Consider the following 8,625-nt stretch of genomic DNA (forward strand, 5'->3'; position numbering starts at 1 on the left):
TTACCACAGAGGTTCAGTATAGAGCAGCTTAGCATCAGCAGCAAATACTGAAGGGTATCAGTGTAGAGTAGTTTTAATGAGACTGCTGGATGGGAATATGTGGTACTGAGTCTGAAGGTTTTGAATGGTAGGCTATTTGGCATGCGAGTGGTTTAAAAAGTGGTTACCTGGGTGTCTCGGGAGTTTGAGAAAGTGGGTATCTGCAATGTAACAAAGTGGATATCTGGATCTTTGTGGGGGATTTTGAAGTGGAAGGTATGTGTGGTATTTTGGAACAGTTCTCGCCCCCATCTCAGACTCTTGAAAGGGATCTGAAATCTGAATTCAACATAAGCTCTGCTGAGTGTCTGAATCCTCTAGTCTCTCGCTCCCTCTCCCATGCCAACTTCTGAGACACTTATCGCTGAAACATTTATATTCGCTCTCTCCTTCCATCTGTCCCTCCTTCCTTCCCTCCCCTACTATTTTCTATGGGCGGGTATTGGTTCTTCTCAGACACTTGAGAGAGAAAACATTATTATCGAAGAAACATTTCTCTTTGCTGTACACACACATTTGCTGAGGTGTCGACAGGCTCCTGCAATAATTACCACTACAGTTTAAAGTCATTTTACAGGTTATCAATAAACAGAAGATGAAATGACACACATTGTTAGTGGTGTCCTCGTTAGAGGTTCTCCTCGGCTAGATCAAAACTGTTACAACACTATACTTTCACTTCCTTGTTAAACTAGTTAAACGAATGCTTTAAAATGACTAATTTTGCAGCTGTAAGCTAATTGGAAATATTTAGACAGTGCATTATAGCGTGGGCAATTAGCAAACGGTTAGGAGGCCATTGAGCCTATTGATTCAGCTCTAATGTACAGTGCATTTGAAAAGTATTCAGACCCCTTGACTTTTTCCACATGTTGTTACGTTACAGCCTTATTCTAAAATTAATTGAATTGTTTCCTACCCTCATCAATCTACACGCAATACCCCATAATGACAAAGCAAAAAAAAAGTTGTTTAGAAATGTTTGAAAATGTATTACAAATAAAAAAACTGAAAGATCACATTTACATAAGTAAATGGCAGCGACTACAGCCTCGAGTCCTCTTGGATATGACACTACAAGCTTGGCACACCTGTATTTGGAGAGTTTCTCCCATTCTTCTCTACAGATCCTCTCAAGCTCTGTCAGGTTGGATGGGGAGCATCGCTGCACAATGCCACAGCGCTCTTGTTAAACCTTTGAAACAGGAATTAAATTAGGGGGAGTGTTTTCTGTATTTGTTTGAATCTAGTTAAAACATTCAACTGTTTTGTGGTCATACGGCTTTTTGCATTCTATAGCATACAGGCTGTGTGTTCATTCACAAGGAGAATAATAAAGATTCTATTCCACACACACACACACACACACACACACACACACACACACACACACACACACACACACACACACAAAGAGAATACTGTTAATAAAAGCAGGGCAACTGAAAAAACAACATTATTTTGAATCCTTTGAACTGATTGGCCAGGAGGGGAACCACAGTCTGTACATGCCCTCTTACATGGGCCTTTATATCGTTCTCTTCTCTACACACCATCTCATTCAGGGTTATTGACGGGGGTCGGGCTTCGCCCCATTTAATCAGTAAAATAGGGCTGTATCCATGGCACCGGGAGGAGCAGGCAGACTGGAGGTAGTCCTGAAACACAGGCTGGTCAGAGAGCGAGAGGAAAGAGAGAGAGAGGGTAAACTAGAGGAGAGCCCTCCTGTTCTGCTCTACACCCCCCCATTACGCTGCACCCCATTCTGCCTGTGTGAAAGCAGCGGTGGGAACAGGCCCTCTCTGTGGCACGCCCTGAATAGGGAGCCTTCGCTCTTCAGCGCTCCTGAGTGGGACTGCCAAAACAGAGGCTTTGGCCCTTCTCCCTCGCCTTCTCTCTCTCGCTCTTTGTCTCGGTCTCTCTTTCTCTCACAGGAGAAAGAGAATAGGTGTTTGGTTGAACAAGAGGTAAAGGGAGTTGAGGGGAGGGGACCCATCTGTATAGCCCCCCCATCACTGTAATTAGTCATCTCCTCCAGAGAGACCGCACTTTGTGGAAGGCTGGACTCGGATACACCGAGGTGGGCTTAATGGTTTACATTCATCCCCCCTCTCCCCTCCTCCTGGTGGGGTTGCTATTGGGCTGGGCTGGGCTGGGCTGGGCCGGGGAAGGTCCATTATCTATGGTGATTTGTGTCCTAATGATGCTGGATTTATCTCCCTCTATAGAGTTGGGTCAGCCCTGGCTCCACCCCCTACCACAGAAGGAGGGATGAGAGGGTGGGTAGGATACACACATTCAAGGTAGACATTTACAGCATGAATCAAGAAAAAAGGAACAAAACCGTGTACAAAGAATGGTCAAGTATTGGATACAGTTCTAGACACAACTGCAGGCCTCACCCTGGAGAAGCTCCCAGAGAAATGTTACCAAAAGAGAAACTATAGCCTGCAATGCTTTGCTTTTCTGAGCCCCCCCCCGTCAAGCAGAACAGATATGAAACAGCCTTCATCACAAATTCATCTTTCACAGATGAAACGGCTAATGAGGCAGCAGCACTCTCTCAACAGATCTATGGCAAATGAATAGAAACAACCTCGGAGCGTCAAATCTGGTATTAAACAGAGAACAGGGAGATGTGACGCTGAAAGCGAACATGAAATGAAGGCGGGGAGAACAGCGTAGCCACACAACAACACAGAGGAAAATAGGCCAGACGTGCCGCGGCATCATATATAAATGGTGCAAATGTTTTGCTTCTAATCCCACATGAATCCATACCCCAATTATCTATGTACATTCATTATGTAGCCTGCATTCATTATCATTATATGAAACAGATCCACGGTTATTTGGTTGTTAGCTGATGACAGGCATGTTGGTTCTTTAACATATCCAGCTGGTTCTTTTCTTTTGAAAACGGAATGAAAAAAAGACATACACTGTTCCTCTAAATTGACAGATCATAGTATTTAAGCCTAACGTATAACTTTTCCTTAGAAAATACCCCTTCCGGGCCTTCCCACTCTGACGGTATTTGCTCAGCAGCCCAATGAAGATGTAGAATAATAGAAATCCTATGTTATCTACAGCGTTTTATCTCTCTAGTTTGAAGCAGATGTCAGCGGACTGACAGCGCTTTGTGCCACGGGTGGCTACCAATGCAATCCAGGGGCATTATTAACGACTGCAATCCCCACGAACTGCTCACTCGATGCCGCCTGGAGAACTACGGGATCTTCCCATGGTCCTCCTGAAATATGTATGGCGGGACATGGCTCCATTACCGCAGGCTCCATCCATAATCGATGAGCTCACATGTTGGAATGAATTCACATGATGGCGGCGTGGAGTACCTCTGGCTAGTTGGATTGGTGTAAGAATGGTTGTGGCATATGTGGGAGGGCTGCACCCGTTTTCCTCCAATGTAAATCTTGCATTTTGGCTGCACCTCAACTCTAAGTCAGTTTGGGCACTGCCCTTTTCTACAGATGTGAATGTGGAGGATAGGAATCATCGGCAGAGGGAATATGATTTTGCTTGTTAGCATCTTTACTGGGATGTGGTGCAATTGAGACATTCACATTGCAGTCCTGATGGGCCTGTCTCAGTCCCTATCAGCCAACACCCAGCAGTGTACCCAGGGACTGGAATGTGGCAACACTGCTCACTGGTGCTCCGTCCTAATCTATCCTAACCAGACACTATTCAGGGCCCATTACTGTAAGTTCTGCTGGAACTTTCCTGGACCCGTGGAGGTCCAGAGAGAGGTGTCGTGTTAGTGGGAGATGTGAGAAGCATCGTCCCTGTAGTGATGGGGTAAGCGATGACCGGTCCGTGCAGACACAGGAAGGGATGGCGGGAGCAGCTGAACACTGTTACAGGCCAACGTCAAGAGACTCCTAGGTGCTAAGACAAGGATGTTTAAATGGGACGAGGGAGGGAGTGTTTTCAAAAGTGTAATGTTTACATGAATTCTGATTATTTCCATTGATACACAACATCCTGAAATATCTGTATATGTAGATATCTTTGTTAGAAAGAATACTAGATTTCCTTTGACTGGGGGATGCTGAGTGTGAAAAATGGCTCAACTTACCCCGCTCTCCCCTACAGACATTCCAAGGCGGACCCACCTTCACTCTGTTTGCATATTCCAAGTCATTAAATGTTTAACTGTTTTGGGAGATGTTGAATATTTCATGGAAATAGAATAATTACATAGTACAATGCCACAGCGCTCTTGTTAAACCATTGAAACAGCAATTCAATTAGATGGAGTGTTTTTCTGTATTTGTTTGAACCTAGTTATACCTGTTTTATTTAGCTGTGTGGCTTTTTCCATTCTATAGCATACAGGTGTATGCTTGTGTTCATTCAGAAGGAGAATAATAGAGATTCTGTACTCGTTCTCTATCACACACACACACACACACGCTCTCAGTCTCACTACAGAATTAGACGTTTATTCACGTTTCTCCAAAAGTTACATTTCAAAGTGTTTTGACACCCCGGGTTGACTCCTGCTCAGTATCGTTCTGTTTCTCCAAACATCTCATTTTGAAGTGTTTGACACCCCGGGTTGACTCCTGCTCAGTATCGTTCTGTTTCTCCAAACATCTCATTTTGAAGTGTTTGACACCCCGGGTTGACTCCTGCTCAGTATCGTTCTGTTTCTCCAAACATCTCATTTTGAAGTGTTTGACACCCCGGGTTGACTCCTGCTCAGTATCGTTCTGTTTCTCCAAACATCTCATTTTGAAGTGTTTGACACCCCGGGTTGACTCCTGCTCGGTATCGTTCTGTTTCTCCAAACATCTCATTTTGAAGTGTTTGACACCCCGGGTTGACTCCTGCTCGGTATCGTTCTGTTTCTCCAAACATCTCATTTTGAAGTGTTTGACACCCCGGGTTGACTCCTGCTCGGTATCGTTCTGTTTCTCCAAACATCTCATTTTGAAGTGTTTGACACCCCGGGTTGACTCCTGCTCGGTATCGTTCTGTTTCTCCAAACATCTCATTTTGAAGTGTTTGACACCATGGGTGTGGAGGATAGGAATCATCAGTAAAGGGGATATGATTTCGCTTGCTAGCATCTGCACTGGAATGTGGTGCAATATTCTTGAGCCATTGCAGTCCTGGGGTAACCCAGGGACTGTAATGTGGCAACACCGCTCATTGGTGCTCCGTCATAATCTTTCCTAAACAGACACTATTCAGGGCCCATTACTGTAAGTTCTGCTGGAACTTTCCTGGACCTGTGGAGGTCCAGAGAGAGGTGTCATCTTAGTGGAAGATGTGAGAAGCTTTGTCCCTGGGGTAGTTGGGTGAGCGATGACCCGTCAAAGCTGACACACGAAGGGATGGAGGGAGAAGCTGGACGATGTTACAGGCCAACGCCAAGAGGCTCCTAGGTGGTAAGACAAGAATGTTTAAATGGGACGAGGGAGGAAGAGGCTAGACACTGAAAGACAAAGGGGGACAGAGGAGCGAAGGAGAGAGAGAGTACACGTCGGGGGAGGGAGAGGAGATGTTCGACAAAGGGAGACATGGGGATCTCCTCTACCAGGTTTGACTACTCTGAGGTAACCACAGACAAGGGAGTGGAGGACGTCGGTGGGATCATGGAGTACAACTCATCTCATCTATATTCTGGGTTCGTCTCACTAAGTGCACCAGGGGTTGTGTTCTGTTCATATGCAGCAGCAGGAGCAGCAGAGCCAACCCACCGCACCCTGTGAGTTATGGAGAATACACACACCCTTAACAGGGCTTAATGGCAAACTACCGTGTGAACTGGTTTACTGCTCAGTTCCCTTTGAGCGCTGCTAATATGTGACATGAATGCAAAGACACGCACGCACACACACACACACACACACACAAAAGGCATCTGTTTCTGACAGTTGGGCCTTAATGGGATTCGTAGAGGTTGTGTTCGCTATAAAGCAAAAATATTAGTATAGACAGTTTTACAATGAGGGCAAACCTGAATGACAACACAAATCTGCATCAATATAAGACATTTCAAATGCAATGTTCTGCAGGTGCTGGAGAAAACCAACACTGTGGGTCTTCTCACACCGTAACTTTACAGCTTATTCTCAGAGTTAGACCTGCCTGTCAACATGATTGTGACCTATTCAATCCTAAGAAAAACGGTACACTGAACGAATGCACCTCCAGGCCTGGTCCGAGCCGTTCCACACTCCATCAACTTACAGTTTCTCAACACCATGGCACAGCTCAAACTGTGTTAAAGAGCTTTTCATAAATGTCTCCTCAAAATGGCACTGGGGAGTGTGCCTTTAAAACCCAGGTAGACTAGAGAGCTAGCGTCGGGGACTTGGAGAACAGAGCTCAGATCAAAAATGAAGACAAGTGAAAAAGAAAAGCATTATGAAATCTAAAGGTCCTGGTTGTCAGTGACTCATGCAGAGGCCTTCACATTTAGACCGCCACTACAGCTTTGGAAGTTATGGAATCATTCACCAACGTCAACAGCTCAAAAGCACTGAACACAAACAGACGTACTGACCGACGCATCTTGGCATTTTCATTAAAACAACAGTCAAGTCCTTCCCGGTATCTTTCAATTCTGTTCTATATCGGTTCCTTTATTCCTTTCTCTTCCCAAAGCCTGTGAGGCAGCATCATTCCACCTGTGACCCTGTGACGCTGTTCCGCGCAGGATGAACCCCATTGAGGCGAAACAAAGCCATCTGATTCACTTCCCCAGGTTAACCAACCTGATCCCAGATCAGTTTGTGCTGTATGGCCAAGCAGTTGACTATGCAGCACTAACAGATCTGGGAGCAGGCTACAGGTTAACCAACTTCTCTTGTTGGCTTCAACTAGTACATAAAACAGAGAGAAAGGGCTCCTCCTAGTGGTAGAATTGAAGACCTGCAGCTTCACTCAAACTAGGTAGCGAAATATTCAGCGTCTTCCATAGCAACAGCCCCTACATAGCAACAACTTCCTTGAATAAAAAAGTGCTATTATAGCTTTGATCTCACTTTAAAAAGAGACAGCTCTTTGTAGCCATCATCCTTGGGCACAGAATTGAATTTGTTCCAGTTGTTATGTGAACGACCTTGCGTGGTATACAGCACAGCCAGCATTTCAATGGTGCCCTATGCCGACCAGATATTTAGAACATGGTGATTCCAATCTATAGTCACCTTAGTCTCTCTATACTCCATTTTGTTTTTCATGGATTTAACCCACAGTAGCTATAAAGACAGAGGGTCTTATCGATCAATCCAATCTCATCTACATAACAGCGGCAAAGACAGAATCTATAAGGGTAAAGTTAGGGGGATAAGTATTCTCCAAAATATAAAATGAAGCACACCACCTTCAAAGCATATCACATCACTATTGATTTGAGCAACACTCCTGTCCATATTAGCATTTCAGTCAGAGAATTCTCTTTCCTCCGCTCCACTATGGACTTTTTACTGGGATGTGTATGATGAATGCAGGCCTATGATGAATCCCTTCAAAGCCAGAGGCAGAAATAATCTCGGGGGGGGGGTGTAGCCACGTGTCCAAACGGTCCAATTGCAGCCCCCACAATGCTGCACTTTGATCAGGGTCGGTTGAGGTACGGTTGATTTAAACGCCCCTGCTTCTGGCTGTCACTACCGGCCCAGCAGGAAGCTAGCTGAGAATTCTGGGTATTGATACCTGGTGGAAATCAGTGACAGGATGAAACTCCCCAAAGGACTGCATGGTGGAACAACTCTATTGCCAGCTTGTCTGGTACATACTCAGTATATATTAAGAGGAAAAACAGCAGGTTGGACAAAAATGCGGTAGAATATCATCAGAGAACACAAACAAGCAGGCTACTGTCCATTTTCACTGGCAGTAAGCATCACCTTTGAATACAGTACAGGTATATGCTGGCTTCTAGAAAAGGATAAGTGTGCTAGGATGCAATTATGCAACTAGTGGCAATCTATTGCCTGTGGACTTGGAACAGTTTGATGCCACATTGGTCTGATGTAATATTGCATCTTGAAAGTGATGCACCCACCCCTTCCCTCCGAGGGACCAGTGTTCCACCACAGGCACAGCCCACAGAGAAGAGGCTGTCACAGAGATCCTTATGACAAGGGAAGGCAACTGCCATCTTGTTGTCAAGTTTCCCCAAAACATCCCAGTGTTTATTACTTCGGTTGGTTTCATTTCAATTAGCATCAACCAACAGTTAGCTACATGCCTTCCTGTCTGTCAAAGAGTCTCTGGTAGCCTTGAAGTGTAGCAGTCCCAGCATTGCAGACATACAGTGCATTCGGAAAGTGGCCCAGCCAGAGCCTGGACTTGAAACCGAACGACCGATCTCTGGAGACACCTGAAAATAGCTGTGCAGCGACGCTGGGGAGCGTCGCTGCACAGCTATTTTCAGGTGTCTCCAGAGATCGGTCGTTCGCAACCTGACAGAGCTTGAGAGGATCTGCAGAGAAGAATGGGAGAAACTCCCCAAATACAGGTGTGTCAAGCTTGTAGCGTCATACCCAAGAAGACACCAAAGGTGATTCAACAAAGTACTGAGTAAAGGGTCTGAATACTTATGGA

The sequence above is a fragment of the Oncorhynchus keta genome, chromosome 29, assembly GCF_023373465.1.
Source record: "Oncorhynchus keta strain PuntledgeMale-10-30-2019 chromosome 29, Oket_V2, whole genome shotgun sequence".
NCBI classification, from domain to species: domain Eukaryota; kingdom Metazoa; phylum Chordata; class Actinopteri; order Salmoniformes; family Salmonidae; genus Oncorhynchus; species Oncorhynchus keta.